A 24,482-nucleotide genomic window follows, 5' to 3' on the forward strand; every position below is an offset into this window, starting at 1 on the left:
GGTAATTTCGTAGCGGGCCTTGCATCGCAAAATGCGATGCAGTGTGCGCTACGAAATTCGTTTTATTAAGTAAATTGTTTACTTACCTGCAATTATCCATATGCCGGTTTTTAGCACCCCCCCAACCTGCCCCTCCCCGTCTTCCTGCCCCACCGTAACTCCCTCCACGGACCGCAGCTGCCATTAGCTCGTGTTCGCGACAAAACACCTCAAAATGAGACAGGGCAGCCTGCAACCCCTGTCTTGTCTTGGATATTATCAGGGTGTTGTCCGCGAACAAGAGCAAGGGTATTTTCATGCCAGCTAACGTGGGTGCTTCAGTGGGGTGGTTTGAAAAGTACCGGACTACTCTGTTTATAAATAAAGAAAACAGAGTAGGAGCCAGCACACACCCCTGTCATACCCCTTTAGACACTAAAAGCCTCTCTGTAGTCTCTCCCGGTTTACTCAATCGAACCTGCACATAGGTTGATTCATGTAATTTTACCAAAATAGCCACCAATTCCGGAGGCATCCCCATTTTTATTAACGCATTCCACAATTTCACACGGGGAACAAGATCAAATGCAGACTTTAGATCTACAAAAGCCACCTAGATTGTGCCCCCGCCTATAACAACCTCCTTCGAATATATTAACACAAACCTGAAGACCTGTTCAAGGGTACTTGTATCTGACAGAAACCCTGCTTGTAGTGGAGTTAAAATATCTGTTTCAGTTATCAAGGCCTGTATTCTACCAAGCACTAATCTGGCTACAATCTTCTGAACAGAGTCTATCAAACTGATTGGTCTGTAATTCCCCGTTCAGAATGGTCGCCCTTCTTATAAATCGGCAAAATTTCCGCTCCAGACCAAGTGTCTGGGTTTGGGGCACCATTAACTATTGCATTTGCTAAAAACTTTAAGTAAGGTACCCAAAGCTCCTTATCCTTAATGAATAAGTCAGCAGGTATGCAATCAAGACCCGGGGACCTGCCTTGCGGAATTAATTTTAACACAGACACAACCTCAGCACTGGTAAAGCTCAAAGGTTTGTTAGTTATGTGCCACTGGAGGAGCTCTTCATTACTATTTGTGGACTTGAACTGTGCCTCAAAATGCACCACCCACTGTTCTGGGACAACATAGTTGATCGGGCCTGAATCTGGTTGCCACTACCCCATTTGACTAGGTGCCAAAATTGGGTCATGTTCCTCCCTTTACATGCCAACAACAAGTCCTGCCTTCGTTCTTCGCCTGCATCTGCACTTTCTTGTAGTTTACACTAACCTTTTAATATTTCCCAGTACCTTGAATCTAATGGCCTTCGCAAGGGATTTGTAGACATTTCTACATGCACTGTTGTACCATGAACATGTCTTCATAATCCTGTTCTTCCTGGAAGTACTACTTTTAATGAAGAATTTTTTTAGATTCTTGAAAAGCTCTTCATGGACTTGGAGTATAATGAGATTAACAGCCTACTGTGACTCACAATCAGAAAGTTTAGACAATGACACCAATACCAGGTCCCTCATCTGGGCCAGTTCACCCTCATTATTGGCAATCCTTGCCCACGGAACTCTTCTCAGGTCATTGGTGACAGTGACCTCTTCGTTGTGATTATACTCAACCTCCCTGGTTATTGCACAGCAAAAGCTTGTGTCTTTAAGTTTCAAAACCAGTGGATTGTGGTCACTTTCAGACCTCCTCTGGACCTCCATATCCAATACAGATGACCAGAATTCTACTTTAATGAGGATGTAGTCTATACGACTACTACTTACTCCATTCTCAAAGGTGTTTGCACCGGCCTATCTGACTGCATCCTCCCGTTTGCTGCCCTCATTCCCCTTTCCAGACAGAAGCCTTTTAGTTGTAATGCGGCCTCGGTCCATTTTTTTATGGGTCGTAGTTCTAGTTGAGGAATATTCCATAATACATCCTCATCTTCACTAAGCATTCCGTCTTCCAGATCCAGGGGCTCAAAACTACAGTTGAAGTCACCCGCAATAATCAAATTACCAGGGACTCCAGCGTTGCTCAGATAACTATCGAGAGCTGTGGCCACACTGGATCCCCTGCCACCCGGCTGCCTTCATGAATAGACATTAAAAAGCGTTATATCAAGGCCTGTGAGTGATCTAACACGTATGGCCATGATATCCGGGCTATCTATTGGCAACTATTCCACCCTTATACCCTCATACTGTCTGACCCAACAGGTCAAACCGCCAACCGGTCTTCCTCTTGTGCCTTGTATTGCAGCATTTGAGAATATTAAGAAGCCCGGATGGTAGACTCTATACAGAGATCAAGTCTCCTGGAAAGCCAGACGTCAAATCCGTCAATGTATGAAGTCCAATCCGTCGACATTATTTTGGAAGAAAGTCCTGCAATATTCTAGGAGGCTAGGGTCATACATGTTTTTAGGAGACTGCTACCAACATCCTCTGAGCTAATAATTTCCACAGCATCATATGTTCTATCATTTACTGATAAACCATCTCTGAGGGGGCTAATTTTAAGATGGGCACAAGCTCCTGGTCTTGGCGAGATTGTAATCGCCGTTCCACTGTAACTACGATCCTTTAGGGGTGTACACCCTACGCCTGTGTGCCTTAAAATGTCAACCTGTTTATCACAAAAGACTACCTCCGGTTTGGAAAAGGGAACATGAGTGGGAACGCCCTGGTTACTACCAGCCTCATCTATACCCATATGTCCCTCTGAATCAATTTGTAGAGGAGTATTAATTTGTCCAAGTCAATCGATTTCTTCTAACGAATAAAACATTTTGAAATGATTACTTGTTTGGACAGGAAAGTCAAATTGATTATGTGCCATATTGGGTCCCCACTGCTCATTATACCTAATTATATTCTGCGGTTTATAAAAAAACCTAATGGCAGTATTTTTATGTCATCTACTTCAGAAGCAGGAATAACCGTCCATTTCCAATATGTGCTGTACCAGTATTGGCGATCTAAAACTAAGTACAACACAATCACCCAACATGGACTTTCGTGACTTTCCAATCCAGTTGATTCTACGGACCATTTTAAATTCCATGAACAATTGGTCTCTTGTGCCTTTCCTATTGCCCAGGAAATGAGGTGCCTTGTTTTTGAGCATCGACCAATGCTCCCGAGAGCCAGGTGGAAACATTGGGACGTTTGCAAGTACCGTTGTAAACGGCGTGGCCTCTGGCGGAAGGTGCAAACCAGGGTGTGGATTCGTATCACTTACTGCACCTAACTCTATCGGCCTATTCCTAATGCCATTTTCCCCTTGCTGCGGCTTCAATATCGTGGAAGTACAGTTACTTGTATTGGTTGTGTGATTAAACTCAGTACTTGTGGCTGTTACAGTTGATACAGAACTTTGGCAGGCATTAGCCGGAGTTTCCTGTTGCACTTTATTCATAGCCCCCACAATGTTATTAGATACCTCCCTATTCCCATATACATTAGATTGAACTGGGTTTGTTTGGTTATTGTTAGTGATGCATTGTTCGATCTTTTTTAATCTTTCATCAACCGAGGTCAATCTTTTGAGTAGGGGGTCTATCATTGCTGCAATTTTCTCTCCTATTAGAGAATATAACTCATCCGAATTAAACCGAATACTTGAATGAGCTACGTGGTCTCGGTTAGCAGCCTGCTCTATAGAAGTATCTATGGGATTCGCTACAGGTTTTACAACAGGTTTTACAACCAGTTTGGAATCACCTGATATCCCAGTAGAGGTTGCTCTGTAAGTTCCTTTTCTGGGGACAGATGAATTGGGCTTTGCTGGACCACGTCCTTTCCTTTTTCAGAAGGTGGTTCCCCGCCTATGCCCCCAATAACCTTCTTTCCCCTTGTGGTAACCATTGATATACTTGATGGACTACCCTGTTCTTGTGATGTTCCTGGGGTTGAGGGCAGTAGGTCGTTATTTGTCATGTGGGGTGACATTCTATGGCTTTCAAAGTCAGGTACATCTCCTACAGAAGGTTGAGAAGACTGAACTGTGGACATGCAGCTGCCTAATGAAAGCACAGGATCAAGTGAGAGCCTGCGCTCCGTTAACTGTTTCATGCATCAAAACGGTTTCAGCTCTACTTAAAAAAGCATCGAGGGTACCCATGACCCCTTCACCCAACTTTCTTTTACTCATAATTGTAAAACCCCTTGCCTACCTAGATACACAGATATAACTTTGTTATAACACACAGACTATGTTTAAAATGTGAGGCACAAATGCTTACAGGGTAGTAGGGCAAATGTCAATAGTGTGGCCCAGCCTGGCCTCCTCTGGGCTCTGACGGGCGCAGACGGGCTCGCTCTTGGCCCGGGCTTCACCCGGGCAGCGCCCGGGCAATCTTACGCACGTCCTGCGCTGCGGGAGAAATTTTGTAGCATGCCTTTGCCAAGGATACGATGGAGGAGATTGTGCATAGCGTGTCCTTGCAAAGGAGACGATGGAGCAGATTGTGCACAGCATGTCCTTGCAAAGGAGACGATGGAGTAGATTGTGCACAGCATGTCCTTGCGAAGGAGACAATGAAGTAGATTTTGCATTGCGTGTCTTTGCAAAGGAGACGATGGAGCAGATTGCGCATTGCATGTCCTTGCAAAGGAGAGAATGGAGCAGATTGTGTATAGCACGCTTTGCGAAGGAGACAATGGAGCATGTCCTTGCGAATGAGACTATGGAGCGGATTGTGCATAGCATGTCCTTGATGGAGCAGATTGTGCATAGCATGTCCTTGCAAAGGAGACGATGGAGCAGATTGTGCATGGCATGTCCTTGGAAAATAGTAGACATTATTGGCCATGTAGGAGAAATGTAAAGATTCTTCATTGTGTGAATAAGCTTCCCCCTTAGAAGTGAACAGCCCACATTACCAAATCACCACACACACTAGAATATATACTGTAGGTGCATAGCAATCCTAACTACTGCATGGAGCCATTGTCTTTAATTACATCTAAAATAGTTTTTATTTTGAGATTACTCTGTTAATGTAAAAGATTCGATGTAAACACCATGCTTTAACTTTGTATTCAATTTGCAATTTTGCCCTAAGTGTTTTGAAGATGTCACAGAACTTCTCTATAAATGCTCGCCTGATATGGTAATGTCCAAACTATGAATGTCTAGTTATAGAAAATACACTGTAAAATAGCAAGTAGTTCCCGTTTTATTACATTCAAATAATAGTGATGGACAGATTTTAAAAATGTCCTCTTTTATGTTGTGCACACAGGTATTTACCCCAAACTGCTGCTTCTCAGCTACATACATGTATAGAAACAAATAGCACACATTAATCTGTACAGACATGCTTAAATACTTTTATGGGGAATGTACATTATAATCCTTACTTCCCTCCCCACTTCACCAAACGTAATGTTATCATTAAAATTTACTGTAAACATTCTGGTCAGTGCACTCAAAGAAAATGAAATACAAAATATGCAGTGCCAGGCTGGTGTTACGGAGACCCCTAAGTGCCTCACTATTCTACATGCCTGTGCAAATCAGTGGGATTTCCTTTCATAGCTGCCAAGGTTTCAGATTGCATATGTGTGACATTTTCATAATTTCAGTGTAATTATGAGTGACATTTCAACAGCTATGAGTCACACCTTCTCGGGAGCAAAATCAAGCAAAGAGGATAAGGGAAACATTTAAATATCAGAAATTACCCCCATGTAAGCAATGGGAAACTGTAAGAACATCTTAAAACTGGTGCAAAGCACCAGAAATGGAAGGGCAACAGCCGCTGATTTTGGTACTCAACAGTCAGCCCACCTCAGACAGCACAGCACTGGGCAAGCCTCAGAAGAGTGAAGCATAGATGCCAAGTTTTCAGATTGCTTAAATGTGACATTTTCATGGTTTCAGTGTACTTGTGACATTCTACTACTAAATTTGTGATACTGAGTGACACTTTTTCACAAGTAAAACTAAGGAATTAAGTCCAAGTAAAGAGCTAAAGTGTTGTATGTGTGTGAACATCTGATCAATACCCTTCACATGCATTTCTACCTTGGAAACACTTATATAAGAAGGGGGATAATAAATGTGCAAGCAAGTTGAATTTATGAACTTGGAAGTGACATCTACAGAATGTAAACATTCTCCTCTTTTTAATTCAGGTTGAAATTTTGTGTGTTCAGTGTCCAGTTTCTATGTACATAAATCACACATGTGGTAAGGGTTTTTGAACATTGTTGCAACCTGCAATCCTTTTTTCTGTTTAATATGGCCACTTCAGAAATCAGTATGAACTGAAATATTAAACCTCTGCAATACTTTATTAGCGAGAAATCTCTAACTAAACATAGGGCCATATGTATGAAGCAAAATTGCATTCGCCAACGCTGACATTCGCAGAATTTCAGCGTTTGCGAATGCAATTTTGCCAAATGGTATGTATTAAAGCAAAATAAGGAATCACAAAATTTGCGATTCCTTATTTTGCAATTGCATTTAAGGAATCGCAAATTTTGCGATTCCTTAAATGCAATGTAAGAAGCACCCAAGGTGTGCGATTTCTCATTAAGAAATCGCAAATTACCACCAACTTGAAGTTGGTGGTAAATTGCGATTTTTTTCACAAATGCACTTTTTGGCATTTTTAAAGGTCCCATGTGGCGCACATATATGCCCTTAGGGCATGTATGTGCGCCATATGCGCACACATGTAAATTTCAGAGGTGCATCAGGGTGTCCTTATGACACCCTTGCACCCTTGAAATTATTCTCAATTTGCGATACTCAAATTGCGAATCGCAAATTGAGAATAATTTCCCATTCATTCCTATGGGCCTCCTGGTCCAAAGACATGAATGGGAAAGTATTCCTTAGCGATTCGCAAGTTGCTATTTGCAATTAAGGAAAATTAAGAAATCGCTAAAAAATTGCGATTTTTTACATACATCCCTATTTGCAATTCTCAAATAGCAATATCTAAAAAATCTCTATTTGAGAATCGCAAATCAGGATGTTGATACATATGGCCCATAATGCTGATCTCGGCCACAAAAAACATTATTCACTAAAATGATCTTGACATTTTTGTTGTCTGAAAACGTCTGGACAACAAGGAATTCAGCCCCTCTGTCAGGTGGTTTTAAACCTGTGTTATTTACACAAAAGTACAAGTTCCACAAGTAAAAAAACCGATCACTGTGAGAAAAGTGACTCACAGGTATCAAACCTCATAAAATACAGTTTGCGAATGTAGAGCATGACACATTGTACACATACACGTTCCGACTTTCCAGCAGGGCTTAACCCTTTGCGAAAGTAAATCATCGCGAGCCAACTGCCAGTACACGAAAACTTTGGACATGAACATAAACATTTATATCAATGTAGCAGGGTTAGCCGGTTTAATTTTTTTACACTTATCAAGCGTGTCTCTGAGTCACTGGGGTTGCAGGTGGTAAAATAAAACCCAGCTGCTGCCGATGGCTGGGTCGCTAAGTGTCTGTCACGATCCCTGGCTGCAGACAGGTGCTGGAAGTTTCCACAAGTGGGAGCACAGCAAGAGCAAGGAGCTTATGCAGTGCGTGGCACCACTTGAGCTTGAGAGCCATGCCTGTGTCTTGTTGCCAGGCGACTGCAACAATTATTTGGGGCCGGGCTGGTGCACGGGCTGAGGGAGGAAATAAACTTGGGAAAGCACCAGAAATGAACGTGCACATAGTCAGGAATGAAACTATAGGCGTGGTGCGTCCATTGGGGAGTGGGGGCGTAGCCCCCCGCCCACAGCCGCCCGCAGCTCCTTCGGTTTTTATCTGAACTTAAGTAAACTGAGTTTACTTAAGTTCAAAGACGCGAGCCAAGGCGGGAGAAATGACAATCATGTCAGTCAGCATGACGTCAGACCGCCCACCCCCTTCAGAGTCTGAAGCGGGTGGGCGGTCTGGCGTCAGGTTAATTGACATGATTGTCACAGGGCAACAGGCCGCAACACAAGTGTGCATGAGTGGGGATGGAGAGTGAATTTTTTACCCGTGCCCACTCATGCGCACTTGTGTTTGCGCTTTTTGGCACATGCCCATTAGGAGCCCTTCGGACTCCTAATGGGCGTGCTGCGGGTGAAGAATAACCTGTGCCCCAAGCCAATCCTGGTGCTGCAGCAGCGCCAGGATTGGCTGAGAGGGGTTGCCAGTCCAGTGCCAAGGGTGAGCAATGGGTCTATGAGTGCAGGGTGAGTAGTGTGCCTATGTGAATGCAGGGAGAGTGATGTATCTGTGCAAGTGCAAAGAGACTTGTCTGGTTACTCACAGAGATGTGTTTGTCGAGCCATCTCTTTCTCAAATTTGCTTGAGAATGCACCATTTGCACACTCTTTTTTCAAAATTTTCTCGGGGAACCCCTTGTAGGTGGATCGGGCTCGCTCGCTCGCCACATTACAGTAATTACGCCCCACCACTTTCAATTGTCACCAATCACCACTGCTGGAACAGCAGCTTATATATATGGCAGTTACAGAGAAGTCGTTTTAAAAAGATGTAATGATGATTTTTAGTAAAACATTACCTGCTTTCTCAGGCACTGATCATTATTCATCGTGTCACTGTGCAGCTGATCCCGGCTGGTGGCGCCACGACCCAGTGAGCTGGGTAAAAGGTTGTGTGAGATCTTACCCCCTGTGCCATTACACATACTGCAAACAAAGCATCAGCTTGCTGCACCCACCCTCAATGCGACTGGCGCCGGTGCCGCCTCGACTGTACCACTGCACGTGGTGCTGCTCTGGCTGAATGGTGCAAGTGGGCTCAGATACCTTGATTTCTCGACCCTCGGCCGGCACCAAGCTCCGGTTCGGAAATAATTATTAGCCGGCGGGGGGCGGGGTGCCAGATAATTTAGGCCCAAAGCTAAGGCGGCCTGGCAGCAGCAGGTGCGATTAGAGTAGTGCTGTCAGCCAGAGAGCACCATGATTCCGGTGCCGCTCGTGAGCTCAGTTGTGGTCACAAAAGTTCTTGGAGCAACCGGGCATGCACATTAACGGTGTGCTCTGGGTTCCAGCGGTCGCCGAGGTCCCTGCGATTGGTTTGGTGGGTCAGAACTCCTGAATTAAGAGCAGCTCTAATTACCAATGCAGCCTCCCACAATTTACTTTCAGGAACTGCAGCCACCTGCTCACGTCGCATCGGGCGGGAGCAGGACGTTACGTCCTGCGCCGTTGCGCAGTGTCCGGAATAGAATGGTTGTTACATTGTCGCAAAATCTCCAAAGCCTGCCAGGATCAGCTCTAGGGCGCGCTGCCACTGCAGCTTGTTTGCCATTCCAATGCTGCGTGATTAGCAGTGCTTGGATGGGGCTTGAGATCCTAGGAGGCACTGTGTAAATTATGCGTGACTTTTCCTTTCAGTGCGGTGATGCGGATCACCAGGCTGAAATGCGTTAGTGTCACTTCTGATGCGTGATACTTGGCAGGCCTGTCCTTCGCTCGACCACGAAAGTGTACTTAACTGCAGATGATGCATATTAAAATATGTGCATTTGTACACACATAAAAATGAAAACAAGTTTGGACAAATATTCGTACTTTACAGGATCCCCAGAGACTTTGATTGTTAAGTGCTAAGAAGGTATTTGTAAGACATTGGAGTATTAGTTGAGGAGGGTGAATACCATCTCAAGTAATAACCACACACCTTGTCAAGGTTAACCCTTCAAGTTACTAAATTAACCTGAGCTCAACCCCCTGGAAACTGAGGCAGAGAGCAGACAGGCTTAACTTAGAAGACATGTGTAAATTAGGTATGCAGTACCAAAACAGTAGTAAAGTCAAACCAAAACACAAGAAAAATCAGAAACTAATTTAGAAATAAATAGTATAACATTTCAACTGACACCAAAAACGACAAAAATCCAATTAGGGAAACTGGAGTTATGAAAATGTAAAGTTTATATGTAAAAATAGAGCAAAAAAGTGGTATGCATCCAGCCGAGCTCATCTGTTTGCGCTTGACCAATACGTACATGCAAATTAAGACCATGGCTCCATGGGTATGCTGGTGAAAAGCAGATGCGGTCTGTGCAGGAAACAGCGGTGGGGCCGTGTAAGGGGGGATTTCCAGGGATGATGCAGAGGGAAAATTAAATATTAATTTAATTTTCCCTCTGTATCGTCCCTCAAAATTACCCCCTTACCTGGCCCCACCGTTGTTACCAGCACGGACCGCGGCTGGTGAAAAGGGTAAGTGTTTCCAAGAATAAGTGAATGTTTTCTGCGTGGATGGAGTCTGATGGGAAAGTAGGTCTTGTGACCTGCTGGCCAAACCTGTTGATGTTTCTATAGCTAGGATTTACATAGTGAGTTAGCACGCCCCGTGCATAACCCTCCTCCTTTCGCAGCTGGGCTTTGGACCAGCCATGGCGTAGTTCATCAGTGAGAGCCTCATGAGAATACCAATGGAACTAAATGAGTATGGGGTCTACATTTTTACACAAATCTGAAAGTGTACCTAGCAACGTGACAAAACATGCACAGATTTAGAGGGCTTCACAAGCTGAATTATTAACTTGCTGGACATGAAATCAGAAACTTCAGTTTGTCACAAGTCTCACTGTACAAACCCCAGATCAAATGTGATATATTTTCTTGCATTTTATTTGCTTTAGTATTTCATTATCTGAAAATGGAAATACCAAAATGTGAGCTCTTTTCAAATTACAACAACATGATGTAATGCATGTCTTCTATTCCCTTTGGCACTTGGCGGTTTTATTTGCTGCCATTGTGAGTTTGCTCATGCGGGGTGTCGTTGGACAGACCATGCTCAGTATACTGAGAGTGGCGTTGTGTTAGATGTTGGATACTCCTTGTGATTTTATTCCTAATGGTACTGGGGTGTCCTTTCTACATGCTACAAAACCAGTGTGAGGGAGGCGTTCTTTAGAGGGTGTATCTCTTCAGGTATATGGCAGTGGGCTTGCGGCTCACTTGACCATCTGCCTAACAAATGTCAGAGGTGTCAGTGATTCTACCTATTTAGGGTTCTGGTAGACATTGTAGACTACATTGCAGTGCTGTCTTTTCTTAGGTGCTTGTGCAGTGCTGGTGTGAGTGGGTTTGTGTGTGGGACGCAGGTGGTTGAATGAATTGGTCAAAGAGTTCAAGTTGATTTTAATGCCTGGTTGCTATTTTGAATATATCTTTGTAATCCTAAAGTATTGTTTTGTATTGTATTGTGTTTATTTATTTATAAAGATTTATATAGCGCCGCTCCTGCTCAACGGGGAAAAGGAGTCTACTCCAGATATTTCCCTGTACCGAAAAAAGACCAAGCGCACAAGTTCATACCTATCCTAGATCTATGATCTCTGAACAAGATCATCCGAAAGGAGAAGATTCTTTTGTTGGCGCTCCATCAAATAGCATTTGAATAGCACTTTATATCTCTGATACGGCCACAAAGGTTCCCATGAAACGATAAAAGACCAGGTGAGATATATGTCTGTGTAGAGGACTACAAAACTCTCTGGCAGCCCAATTATGGATCCTCTTAAGCTTCCACAGTGAAAACTGGTGTGTACAAAGGTATAGTCCACTGACATAGTCGAGATGGAAGAGTATTAAAGAGCGGTGGGGCGGCATGGGGAGTTTTCAACAGGCGGCGACAACGGAAAATTAAATAAATAATTAATTTCCCCTCAATGTCGTCTGTTGAAATACCCCCACCCGGCCCCACCGCTAATAACTGCATGGGCCGAGGCTGCTGGTTTCTAACTTCTTGGCTTCACTATTATTTGCATGTAATCGCTGTAGTTACAGAAGTTGCGATTAAATGAGGAGAGGAAGCCAAGTAGTGTCCTGAGAGAGACTTTGAACAGTAGGGGAGCGATGGTTGAACCTTGCGGTAATCCAGATATGAAGATGAACAATTCGGAGGAGATGGGGTAAGTGAGATGGTAAGGAGTCTTTCATTAAGGTAGGATGCAAACCATTTCTGGGCAGTTCCCCAAACTCCTGTGTCATAGAGTCTCATTACCAATATAAGCTGGTGAACCCTATCAAAGCCATTGACAGGACAGACCAAGTAGCAGAAGTGTCACTACTCTGTTTTAGTCAATGCTTGTTTTGCTATCATCCTGTCACTATCAGTGCTGCTTCAGCGTCATGACAGCTTGGAAATTATTTTGACTAACTTCGAGCAGATAATTATCATCAATTAATGCAGAAAACTGATTGAACTGAGTTCTTTTGAAACAGTTGCCAAAAATTGACCATTCAATATCGATCAGTAGCAATTATGTTTGGTAGAATCAAAACCAACTTTTTAAGAATGGTTTAATGTGAGTCATTATGAGTTTACTTGGGAATGTTCCATTAAATAAGGAATCCTAGATTATGGCCCAGGTAATGGTTTTACTTGTGATCTATAGGTCAAAAGAAGTAGGGAGCTCATTCTGTACATTCTATTTGCTCAGGGTTTACATTTCTGCCTATGTACCTTACCCTGGGCCCAATGTTCCGCTGTCTCCCTGGGGGAACATCGTTTACAACGCGGTTTTTACACCTCAATGCCTTTACCCCGCAGCTATTACAACGCAAGTCGTTACTACGACTTGCGCAGGTTGGCGCTGTGGGATAAGGAATCTTGCAATTTTATATCCCAACACCTTCCCTACTGTTACGGGGACTGGTGTTGGAATATAAAACTATAAGATTCCTAAATCCACGCCCTCCAAAGCAAGTCGTTGTAACGACTTGCGTCGTAAGACTTGCGTGGTAAAGGCATGCGTTGTTACAACATGCGTTGTAACAACGTACATCCGTCTCCCTGTGCCCGTCTGTTTCTTGTTATTTGGGGTTGTATACCACAATATCGAGGGATAAAAAAGAATTCAGCAAAAATATTGACTTCATAAAATCAACTACCACTATATAGTCACGGTAAGTCTGTAAAGCTACACATTGATTTACTATTTATAACTCCACATGTATGTCTCAAAGATATACACCATCAAGGTACATAGATGTGGAGTTAAGAACATAAATCTATTTTTACCTATATATATTTACCATGACGATAAGGTGATAGTCAAATAAGAGCGTTATTATAAATACTGTGTATAGGTTTTCCCAAATGTATTAATTCGATGTTGGTTTGGGCTTTGTTACGTAGGTTAGCTCTCAATAGTCGGTTGACTTCACATAAAGGTAAGATTTAACCTGCTTTCAAGGAAAAGCAGTTGTGAGAAATTGTGCTGTGTTTGGTAGATGTGATGTGAAAAACAACTACAGGATGGCTCTAATCAGCAAGGCTGAGCCAAAAGTAACAATGAACAAAAGAAGGTGCCAGTGCTGATATTAATGATATTTGTGCAACAAATTACCAAAACAGAACTTGAAAAAATCAAGGACGGGAGTAACTACTTAATAGTTTTTTATTTTAGCATTATTTGGAAAAAAGCAGGCTTATATATTTTCCCATTTTTTACAAGGGGACATATTTACAAAAGGACACAAGAAACTCAAGGAAGTGATTATTATTCATCAATCATACAGTATTCCAGGCATATCACAGACATTCAAAACACATTCACACCACTCAAGGACGGGGACTGTGTGAGACATAAACTACAATCTAAAAATATGTACACAATATACTACAAGATAAGCAAGATATATACTACAAGGTAAGCAAAACAACAGGCCACAGTCTGCGGACACAGTTTCACAAAAAATGAAAGAACAGTTAGTTTTTTACTGTACAATCCTAAATAGATCTACAAACAAAACTTTTGTTGCTAGGAAAACTTGGTATTGTACTAGCGACAAAGAGGAAACAACTGGAAGCTCTTGTCGCTCTCGCAGACACCATGTGGCAAGGGCCTACGCGTTTCGAATCCCGCTGCTTTTCCTGGGATTCTCTTCAGGGCCTTATGTAGTATCTAAATGGCAAAGAAAAGAATAAAACAAAAGAGAAAGGCATATTAAGGACAAAAAATTGCAGGGAAGAGTTTTTTTGAGTTAAAGACCGCACATCAGCAAACTTGAACAGAGTGAAATCCCATAACTCTCATATCTTACCGGTGGAAGAAAATCCGACTCAGAGAGGGAGGGAGGGAGGGAGAACTTCAGATGTCTTTTATCTATAGATGCAAAGGTACATGTTGTAATTAAGCCTACTGGGGTTTAAGAGAAATGGTATTTTGTTTCAAAAACACATCTAAAAGCCTACTTGCCTGGTGTATATACTGTGTAGGCCTTCGTCTTAAAAACTGAAAAACTGAAGCACGATGGGAACACAGGATAAAACGGAGCGAAGCACAAGGTTTCTACCTGTTAGGAGAATGAAGCCCTTTAGACTCAGCTCTTACTCGTTACGTTATCTAGTGAACGGAGTCAGCGTTTAAGATCATGCTTACCGGTGGAACGTAGTTGCTGTGGCTCCAGGCGGCGAACTGGTTTTAATAGTTTGTAGTGTTATTCTACAAAGTAGAAAAAGCGAGGATTATTAAGGCGCATAGTCTAGCGCATTTAATGTGGAGCAACTGGTGAATCACTATTACCTAAGCTGGTCTGGAAGTATCCAGCAGGCCGATATAAGAATGCCTTGGCGATGTGGTTAGTCTACAATCTAAAGGAAAAAACAACGGAGTCGGTTGGTGAAGGATCAATCAACCAAGCTATTATACAACATGGCCGCTAAGTGAAAGTGCTTACCGCTATGTTGAACAAGCGTGCTATAAGGCAAATAGTCCGAAACTTAATTAGCCGGTGCCTGGAAGAATAGAAGGTGGCATAAGTACGGGCACATTAGTTTGCCATATAACTAAGAAAAAATGTAAGCAAAAACGCTTACCGCCTAGTTCGTGCACAGAAGCTTTACCAAATTGGAGCCAACACGCGGAGAGGACTTGATTTAAATTCACGCTGGAATAAAAATAAGCGCCAGTTTAGAAGACAGATGGAAGGAATGGCAAGCGATGGAGAGGTTGGGGGGTTTAAACTTACTTGTTTAGCCTTCCGGCAGCCGCCGGTCAGCTGGCGTTGCAATCGGCACTAATCTCTAGCGCATGCGTGTAGCAGACCCGAAGTTACTGCTTTCTAAAATATATAGGGTTAGAAGGCGCGCTTTAACAGCTGGTGCAAAAGCCCGGACTGGAGTCAAGAGCGATGCGTGTGGGAGACTAAAAGGTCACGAAAGGCCAAACATAGAAATATGCAAGGAATTCGGCAAGACATGTAGCGGAACAAGCTATCAACGCGTACTACGCGATGGATGTATACAAAGATTTAGGCAAGGCATTTAGTGAGGCACGCAAACGGCGCGTTCAACGCAGAGCCAACAACGAGGAGGCAAAACTTAACTCCTTAAACAGTGTCACTACAGATCTATCACCCAACTTGGTAGAATAACCTTATAATCAGTACATATGCAAGTTCAAACGCCAAAAATAAGACATGGGGAGGCTCGCATAGGGGGGCGGGGCCCCATGCATCACTACTTACATTGAACCTGTCATGTTTCCTGTAGTGATCTTAATATAACAATTGGTTGTACAAACCCTTGGTGCTCCTGTTTGCCTGGAGACGGATTCAACAGGTGGAATTTCTGCAGTTAAGAGAGTGTTCTCACAGTTTAAAAATTTCACTCAGTTCATTAAGACCGGACGTGGTCGTGTCAAATTTGACAATAAGGTAGGCCTCTCTTTTGGACAATTGTGAGTTCATGTCACCTCCACGGAGATCTTTTTCAATACGTGATATCACTGTCCATCTGAGATCACTGATCTTATGCTGCATTTGTGTCCAATGTTGCACCAATGGTGCGTTTTCAACTTTATGTCTCAGTCTCGATTTATGTTGAGAGATGCGTTGCCGCACTTCTTGACTAGTTTTTCCTATATACAAAAGTAGACAGGGACATGTTATGCCATATACAACATACTTGCTTTTACAATTGCTGAATGATTTGTGTTTCCACGATATACCATTATGTTGAAAAAGGGAACCTTCCACTGTGGACTCACAACCAAGACAACTTCCACATTTGTGGTGTCCCGTCACTGGGGGCATTCCCATCATTTGTCGTAACGTGGGCGGCTTAGGTGTTGGCATTGCCGCACGGACGATGTGATTGGCAATGTTGTTTTCCTTCTTGAATGCGAACAGGGGCAATTCTTGGAGGTTTTCATCCAAGTTGTTCACTAGATGCCAATTTTGTTTTATAATTTTTTTGAGCTGGTTTGCATTGGGGCAAAAGGTTGTTACACATACCTGTCGCTTCACATCAGGTTTCTCTTTCCGTTCCAGAAGAGTTTCACGTGGGGTCCACTGGGCTCGCTTCTTACAATTCCTCACTAACTTCTTGGGGTAACCTCTGTCGCAAAGCTTTGATATTAATTTCTCTGAATGCAAATGGAAGTCTTCGTTATACGTGCAGTTTCGGCGAACCCGCAGAAACTGCCCGTAAGGGAGATTTTCCTTGAGACTACGGGGGTGGTTACTGTTGAACATCAAAGATTTATTACGGTCAGTGGGTTTAGTAAACAACGTGGTAGCCAGTTTACCTTCTTTTGGAAAGACCTCAACGTCAAGAAATGAAATTTTACTCGTGGACTGAGTCAAGCTGAATTTTATATCAGCAGTAGATGTTTGGTAGATGAACATCGTGGATTATAACATGTCCTCTGTCATGTCATGTAACAGTTTTGGTTCTTATTTTGTTGCCTGCATGAAGGTTTGTTTTTCAGTCAATGGGGCATATTTACAAGGGCACTGCGCCACAGGAGCGTCACTTTTAACGATGTTCCTGTGGTGCAATGCCCTGCTCCATATTTACAAAGTGGTGCCTTAACGTTGCTTTGTAAATATGATACCTTTTCACACAGATATGTGCGTGAAAGCGGTGTGCAATCGGTGTTGCTGTGGGCGTTCCACTGCAACACCCATTGCTTTTTGATGCTGCCCCAGATTTACAAGGATGTGTAAATCTGAGGCACAGCCAAAAACTAACACTATGCACAGTGGCTGCTCCTCCGCTAAGGCGGAGAAGCGTCTTCGCACTGCTTTTAAGCAGTGTAACTAAAGGAAAAATAAAATGAAAATAACTCAATGTAATTATCCTTTTATTTGTTCCTGCTGCTTTACGGCCTGGGTGGGCGATGCTGCTCTGCTCTTTGAGCAGAACAGGGGAGAAGTGGTTTGCCCACTCCAAGTGCGCATGAATGTTAGGCCGCCCGTCTTGGGCCGGCCAAACAGTCTTGCGCACTTTGCATGGTTTCCACACAGGCTTCAATACAGCCTGTGTAGAGAACATGCCCAGGACGCCAGTACCCATCTGAGCGCTGAACTGGAGCGCTCAGTGAGAGCACAATGCTGCATTGCAGCATTGTGCTTGGTCAGGAGAGCCTGGGTGTTCCCTGGGTGCTTCCTGCTTCCTGTAGTCCGGGTCCAATGCGGAGGAGAGACGCAGCAATAAGGTACTTTTTCATCTTTTTACATTCTATGTGCCTTCACTGCCCCCCTCGCTCCCGCCACCCCCAATCCGGGCCGGCCGCCAATGACCATGCAAGAGCAGACGTTAGAATGGCGATACGAGGAGAAGTACTTTTAGTTCTCCTCGTTTTTGTTTATTCTATCTGTGCTGCATTCTACAGCACATACAGAAAGAACAAAAAAGGGAGACCTGCACATTGTTTATGTGCTGGTCACCCTTCCTGCACATAAACAATCATTAAATAATAATGATTTGCTACTTCTATGATTGCTGCTTTCTGCAGGACATATAGAAGTAACAAATCGCCATTATGGATTGTTTTTGTGCAGGAAGGGAAACCTTCCTACACATAAACAATCAATCCTTACAACTCAGGCCATCTTGCACTATGGTGCGGATGTATGACGTTACAACGCATACTTTTACAACGTATGCCTTTACAACGCATTTTTTACAACGCAACATCCTTTACAACACATTCCATTACAACACATGCCATTACAACGAATTGTCTAAAAACTACCTTTACAAAGCATTCCATGACAACGCATACTACCGTTACAATGCATACCATTACAACACATACCATTACATTGCATATATGGTAAGTATTGGATAGTGTAGGGGTAAAAATGACTATTCTAACTCCAGGGGGTGCAACAGTAGGGTAAGTGTTGGATAGTGTAGGGGTAAAAATTACTATTCTAACTCCAGGGGTGCAACAGTAGGGTAAGTGTTGGATAGTGTAGGGGTAAAAATTACTATTCTAACTCCAGGGGGTGCAAGAGTAGGGTAAGTGTTGGATAGTGTAGGGATAAAAATTACTATTCTAACTCCAGGGGGTGCAACAGTAGGGTAAATTTTGGATAGTGTAAGGGTACTATGCATTGTGATGGTATGCGTTGTAATGGTATACGTTGTAATGACTGCGATGTAATGACATGCGTTGTAGTGGTATGCGTTGTAGTGTCATGCGTTGTAATGGTTGCGTTGTAATGGTATGCGATGTAATGGATCTTGCGTTGTAAAAGTTTTGTTGTAATGGTAGTGCGTTGTAAAAGTTGCGTTGTAAAGGTTGTTTCCCCTATGGTGCCTGCATTGGCGCTAGGCGGCTAATTTGACCATCACTAGGGAAAACACAGGGGTGCTCCATATTGTAAATACTGTTACAGAAAACAAATAATGGACGGAAGGCTGACAATACAAACATTCTCCCCCAGTCAAAAGATCTGGGTTAAATCCATTGTTCCTTTGCCCACTATGCCACCCCAGTTTGGACCCAGCCATATGCAAATCAGTCTTGACCCTGTACCCCATGGGAACAGTCCAGACCAAACTGCCAGGCCAGGTCCTGCCTGGACTAGAAACAAGCATCCTGGGACTGGTTTCAGGGTATGTCACCCTTCTTCAGCCAGATAAGCTTGAATCCAGTGGCACAGTGAGCAAGGACTAAAATCTGGGCATACCCATCCCACTTAGGGCAAAAAGTGTTACAGAAAACAAATGATGGAAGGAACGCTGATTATACAAAAATTCTCCCCCAGACAAAAGATCTGGGTTACTTCCATTGTTCTTCTGCCCACTATGCCACCCCAGTTTGTACCCAGCCATATGCAAATCAGTCTTGACCCTGTGCCCCATGGGAACAATCCAGGCCGAACTGCCAGGCCAGGTCCTCCTTGGACCGGAAACAAGCATCCTGGGACCGGTTTCAGGGTATGTCACCCTTCTTCAGCCAGGCTAGCTTGAATCCAGTGGCACAGCGAGCAAGGGACCCACATCTGGGCTTACCCATTCAACTTAGGGCGAAAAGTGTTACAGAAAAAAAATGATGGACGGAAGGCTGACAATGCAAACATTCTCCCCCAGTCAAAAGATCCGGTTTAAATACATCGTTCTTTTGCCCACTACGCCACCCCAGTTTGAACCCAGCCATATGCAAATCAGTCTTGACCCTGTGCCCCATGGGAACAGTCCAGACTGAACTGCCAGGCCAGGTCCTCCCTGTACCGGAAACAAGCATTCCTGTGTTTTAGAATTGTCAGAGTGCGGCGCTGCCAAATTTGACACAGCTCTGTGCTCTGACATTTCCTTGAACATATGTCCCCAATGTACTCAACAATCTGTCGTTATTTCCTGGTATGTCCTTGGGCTGAGATTTCCACTCATCTCTGTCCTTATGCAGTAATTCCTTATTCAAGGTGCATTAAATGTGACCTGGAACCAGCCTTCACTGGGAACCAGTGAGGTTCATTAAAGCAGGTTTCTTGCTATTATGTTTCTACAGTCATATCAAGGATTTATCCGAAGACCCGACGAGACCCGCTCACCTTAATGATCGACAAAAATTGGATGTCGAAAACACTGTTTCTCTGAATTTGTACAGACATGTCGCTGATATTATGAGGTTGGACTGTAATGATTAGCCTTGAGAAAGCCCTGAGCCTACCTGCCACATAGGGCAAAACACATGTCGGTTGTTTATTTTCCCCACACTTTAATTTATGAAAAATCACAAATGAGTGAAACGGACACAACAATGTGGAGATTAAAAAGAATCATGTTTCAATCAAACCAACTTGGATTACTGTGTTGATTTCAAGCAAGGAATTACCCTTATGATATGTATATAACGCTGAAAAAGAGAAACATCTGCTCAAACCCTTCCCACAGTTGTCTTTTCAAGGCTGTCAAGGTCCAGAGCCTTGAGCGAAGTTCCTCCACCTATGCTAGGGAGTCATATCCAGTATCAGGATCTCTGGGCCGTACACCCCTTCTTTAACCCCTTGCACTATGGCGCCTGCGTTGGCGCTAGGCTGCTAATTTTAGCACCAGCACTAGGGAAAACACAGGGGTGCGCTGTATTATAAATACAGCGCATTCCTGCGTTTTAGAAATGTCAGAGTGCGGTGCTGCCAAGTTTGGCACAGCTCTGTGCTCTGACATTTCCTTGAACATATGTCCCCAATGTTCTCATCAATCCGTCGTTATTCCCTGGTATGTCCTTAGGCTGAGATTTCCACTCATCAAGGTCCTTATGCAGAAATTAATTATTCAAGGTGCATTAAATGTGACATGGATCCAGCCTTCACTGGGAGCCGGTGGGGTTCATTAAAGCAGGTTTCTTGCTATTATGTTTCTTCAGTACAATTTGTCAGGCTACAATGAGTGCAGAATCGCATGGTTCTGCATTTGTTTTAGTCTGATATGAGAATCTTGCAGAGGGCAACTGTGCCAAGATTAGAGCTGTGTAACTTCCAAATTGTAGCTTGTTTGGAATAGAGGTGGGACCATGTGAAGAATGATAGCTGAAAGTGTGTCCCTTTAACTAGAATGCCACATATCACCTGCGCTGTATGATGAAATGTGTGCTGTGGCAAAAAAAGAAAGGGAGTGAAATGGCAGTGGACAGGCATTTTAGGGATCAGCTGCATTATAGCATTGCAGATACAACTGTGAGACCTCACTAAGTGGTAACAGCATTACCTCTGGTCAACCTTCATGTTTACTGCTGAAACCCTAACCATGGTAGTGATGGCTCATGGAAACACTAGCAGTGATGGCTGGTACTGATATATTTGCCTATCAGGGTTGGATCTGGGCCACAATTAGATCTGGGCAGCTAAAATAAATGTGCCCCACCATTCACATACAGTGCTTGGTTAGGATCATGGAGCTAAGTGTTGGCAAACATGCGTGGTAATGAAAGTACTCTAAGGCTTATAGGGTCAGTACTTAAATTGGAAATTAACATTCTAATGGAAAAATATACGTTAGACGCTCAGAATTATAAAATATACTAGGAACTCATGTTTAATTGATTTTTTATACATACGTTTGCGGTGTATGGTTTGATTAATGTCTGCTAGGAAACCGGAAATGGCACAGACCTAAACTGCCTTGCACACACCATGAGCTATTTCGTTATTCACTTTCTTTTTTACAGTACTTAAGAGAGGTCCTCCAATGCTCAGAGATTGATGAAAGGTACATCTGTTTTTTTTCGTTTTACTTACTACTAGCATCACTTGTAAGTTCCAAAAACAGGGAATGATGCAAATGTGTAAATGCAAAAATAATTTTAAAAGTGTCACTTTCCTCAAAATACTTGCAGTTTTTTTAAAGCAAGGTATTTCCCAAAGGCATTGGAGTGCTTTACATGAGCACCAGATAACATTACAGACGGTCAGATTCATTTTTTGCTGACACTAACTTCTCCTCAGTATCCAATTTCAATTGATGAGCCCTATTAGTGAGTGGATGTACGCAAATCAACTGAAATTAAACCCTGACAAAACCGAACTGATCCTCACTGCCAATCCATGGAACTTCAGCTTCTGGCCCCCATTGCTGGGCAGCCCTCCATGCCCAACAGGCTCCGTAAAGAGCCTAGGAGTCATAATCAGTATCGATCTGTCCGTGAAAGCATTAGAAAATAAATCCTATTTTACTCCTGCTTCAAGGAGGAGTATTTTTTATTTTTTTAGTGCAAACCCCTACTCTGCCATTGATTGCTAGTAGCATGGACATCGTTTAAGAGTTGGCAGGGGTTGAAGTTGCCACCCCTGGCTTGCCCATACCCCTCGTGCGCTGGGCAGAAACATTCAATTTTTGTATGTTCACATTTAAAGTTGACATCTTTCAAACAGTGACCTTTGCAGCACATTATACTTGCACATCAGCGTATTTCGAAAATAATTTCTTACATGCAATTCTTCATAGGTACATTATCGTCTCATATAGCACTCTGTACAGGGTCCCCAGTACTCTGCACAAACTGTGTTATGGATTGTTGTCTGTTTGGTGACAGCCTGGGTGGGTAGAATAAACAAGATGCGCCGGACCACAGCTCAAGCACTGAATGCATGGGTTTATCTTGATATATTAACCATATGAACCTTTGCTTAGGATTGTCGTGGTCACTCTGTGCCTCAATTTTAGAACAGCTGGATTTTAACATTAGACCTGGCTGTTGGATGATACACACACTCACAGGTAAATGAGGAGTTTGACCACTCTGGGGTAATCTGGCCGATTAACACATCTATGCTCATTAGGGTAGGCAAAGTTAGGTAGGAGTACAATAGTATGTATTCAAATAAACAAATAGACTTATACAACGGTTGAATTATTCATCCTGTTTACTATTCTTGCCACGCTGGTGACACTGGTTTACTTCATTCTATTAATCATTGCAGCACATCTTTACACAAGATTCCAGTAACATCAACAAATATTTGAAACACAACTGGTGTATTTTTTGTGTACCTCTTTGGGCATGCCTGAGCTACTAATGAAAGGGCAAGATTTGTTTACGCGATCTCCTTGGGGGAATTAGGGTTGTCATGTTCTAACGTTACATACACCATCTAGTGCCCTGTGAGTTATGGGGTCCAGATGGCACATTGTGAGCTAGCCAGGAATCTGGTCAACCTATTCTGATGGTATGTGCAGACTCGGTCCCACATAGTATTGAAGCTTATGTTGCCCAAATGCACAGTCTTACTGAGAAAGTAGGAACCGTACCACACTGGCACTGTCTTTGCGACTTCTAGCCTCAGAGGTGGTAATACCAGTGCCGAGAACACAAGGGTGGCTCATGTTATCAGTGTCAGACTCCATTCTCCTTTTTTTCTACTCATTCATTATCACATTAATAGAGAATAATAGCCTATCATTCACTATTAGTGTAATACCAAGGGAGCAGCAGTTTCTAGAACGGGACCTTCACTGGCGGCTTAAGTAACTAAAATCAAATGCTTTAACATTTATGTTGTGTGCATGTATGTGGGTGCAACACAGGGTGGGAGTGTGCACATTTGTCTACATGTATGTTAGTATGTGGGATTGTGTGCGTGTGTGAGAGAGCAAGTAAATGAATGCGAAAGTATGAGTCAGAGTATAAGTGAGTGAGAGTTTGTGAATGAGCCAATCAGGGTAAAACTAAGTGAAAATGAAAGAGTCCAGATGAGTGTGAATGCCCCAGTTACTTACCGGTAACCTTCATTACTCCGAGTCCTTGTCTTCCTCAACACAGTATTAAGACGTGAGCCTTCGGCTCCCACAGAAACTCCAAGAAAACTTTCTAGCATTCTAGTCTCCCTCTCCCTCCTCCAAGATGGCCCCCAGTGGCTACAGCCAATCCCATAAAGGGATACTGAAACCCGCCTACCGACCTGAAAAACCAAGCCGCAGACATGAAGCCACCAAGAGGGCCGGGAGGGAAGGGAAACTATACTGTGGCAAGGAAGACAAGGACTCGGAGTAATGAAGATTACCGGTAAGGAACCGGCGCATTACCTCCTCGTCCGTCTTCCTCTCCACAGTATGAACATGTGAGCCGATACCAAAGCATAGCAGCTTCATGCAAGGAAAACAGCTCACAAGATGAAGGCAGTAAAAGCACAGGTTTATTAAACAAGAGGCAGAAAAACAAAAAGAAAACCTCTCAAGGAACACCAGAAGTCAGCGCAGAAGAGGCAAATGAAACAGAGCCCCCACCCCCAACCTGAAGACGGTAATGGGACATGAATGTATGAGGGGACGACCAAGTGGCAGCCCGGCAAACATTCTCCATGGAGACCCCTTTAAACGCCGCCCAAGAGACAGCCACACACCTGGTGGAACGGCCCTAAACAGGATGGGAAGGAACCTCGGAAACAGAACCATACGCCAACAAAATAGTCTCCTTGATCCAACGACAGACCGTGGAAAGGGAAGGTTTCAAGTCCTGACGGGACAAACCAAAATTGACAAACAAATTGTCTACCTTACAGAAGGAAGACGTGCAGGACAAATATATCAACAAGACACGCCGAACATCCAACAGATGTAAAAGACACTCCTCAGCCGAGGAGGGATCAGGGCACAGAACAGGAAGGACCACCTCCGAAGACCGATGAAAGGAATCAACCTTCAGCACAAAAGTAGGATGATGCCGCAAGACCACCCAATCCAACAAAACAACCAAAAATGGAGCAGATCGTAGGAAAGCCCCCAACTCCCCAATACGCCTGGCAGAGGCAATAGCCACA

This window comes from Lissotriton vulgaris, chromosome 2_1 (genome assembly GCF_964263255.1).
Source record: "Lissotriton vulgaris chromosome 2_1, aLisVul1.2, whole genome shotgun sequence".
Classification (NCBI taxonomy): domain Eukaryota; kingdom Metazoa; phylum Chordata; class Amphibia; order Caudata; family Salamandridae; genus Lissotriton; species Lissotriton vulgaris.